This window comes from Arachis ipaensis, chromosome B5 (genome assembly GCF_059453495.1).
Source record: "Arachis ipaensis isolate K30076 ecotype BB chromosome B5, ASM5945349v1, whole genome shotgun sequence".
Classification (NCBI taxonomy): domain Eukaryota; kingdom Viridiplantae; phylum Streptophyta; class Magnoliopsida; order Fabales; family Fabaceae; genus Arachis; species Arachis ipaensis.
The window spans coordinates 97,569,749-97,571,045 of record NC_142440.1 but is presented as its reverse complement, the minus strand read 5'-3'; the positions used below and the strand labels follow the sequence as shown (position 1 = coordinate 97,571,045).

Here is a 1,297-nt window from a genome sequence, read left to right as displayed (position 1 = left end):
TAGATCTCCATTGGAGTCTCTTTCAATTCCTTTCCGCTTCTGAGGGTAATAGCCTTGCATTCCTCCTTTGGAGTTGTCCGGTTGGTATTACTTGAACTGTGCCCAGAAGCTTGCTTGGACAAGTATTCAATTTGTGTTTCAAGCTTTTGAGTGGCTGCATCTTGATTTTGCCGATTTGATATGGCTTCTTCCTTGAATTTCTTTATGTCTTCAAACCCTTTGCAAAGGTTTGCAAGCATAGCTTCCATCCTGGCCATTCTGTCTTCCTCATGTGGTGATGATTGGGTGGAATTTGGATGTTGAGATTTGTCGTTATGGTTTTGATATGGTGGGTGTGGATAAGTGTTTTGTGTGGCCTGGTATGGTTTTTGGTTTGAGTTTTGGTGAGTGAAGTTGTTGTACTGGGTTAGATTATGAGGTCTGTGATCTTGCCCTTGGTTTTGTTGGTTCCCCCACCCAAAGTTTGGGTGGTTTCTCCAACCAGAGTTATAAGTTTTAGAGTAAGGATCATTAGCTTGCCTAGATGAGTTTCCAAGGTAATTAGCTTCCTCCCAATTAGCTCCTTCTTCTGTCTCCAATTTCTCTTGGGGTGATGGTTGAGTGTGGATAGCTGCAGCCTGATTCTTCTCCATTTGCTTAGTCAATTCAGCAAGTTACTTAGTGATCATCTTATTCTGGGCCAGAAGTGTAGCCATATGGTTTAATTCCAAGACTCCCCTGTTGCTGCTTCTATTTGAGGCATAAAAATACTCATTGTCAGCCACTATCTCTATCACATCAATGGCTTCTTCAATGGTCTTCTTCTTGTTTAGGGAACCTTCAGATGAATGATCTACAGCTTTCCTTGATTCACAATTCAACCCTTCATAGAAGATGTGGATTTGCACCCACTCATTGAACATGTCACGGGGACATTTCTTTGTCATATCCTTGAATCTTTCCCAGGCTTCATATAGAGTTTCACCATCCTGCTGTCTGAATGTCTGCACCTCAGTTCTTAGCCTGTTTACTCTTTGTGGAGGGTAGAATCTTATCAAGAATCTACTCATTACATCTTCCCAGGTTGTCAAGCTTTCCTTGGAAAATGACTCTAGCCATTTTGATGCTTTGTCCCTCAAAGAAAATGGAAACAGTAACAATCTATAGGTGTCAGGATGAACACCATTAGACTTAACCGTGTCACATATCCTTTGGAATTTAGTGAGATGTTCATTAAGATCTTCTTGTGCACTTCCTCCAAAAGAACAGTTGTTCTGGACAAGAGTTATGAGCTGAGGCTTTAATTCGAAATTGTTAG

The 1,297-nt window shown here is 41.2% G+C and overlaps 1 non-coding gene across 1 annotated transcript; it reads left to right on the top strand.

The window, feature by feature from the left end:
* The first annotated feature begins 900 nt into the window (after positions 1 to 900).
* LOC148565086 (small nucleolar RNA R71) lies at positions 901 to 1,004 on the top strand. Its single transcript, XR_015884361.1, has one exon. It is a non-coding gene; the product is annotated as a small nucleolar RNA R71 (small nucleolar RNA).
* The last annotated feature ends 293 nt before the right edge of the window (positions 1,005 to 1,297 follow it).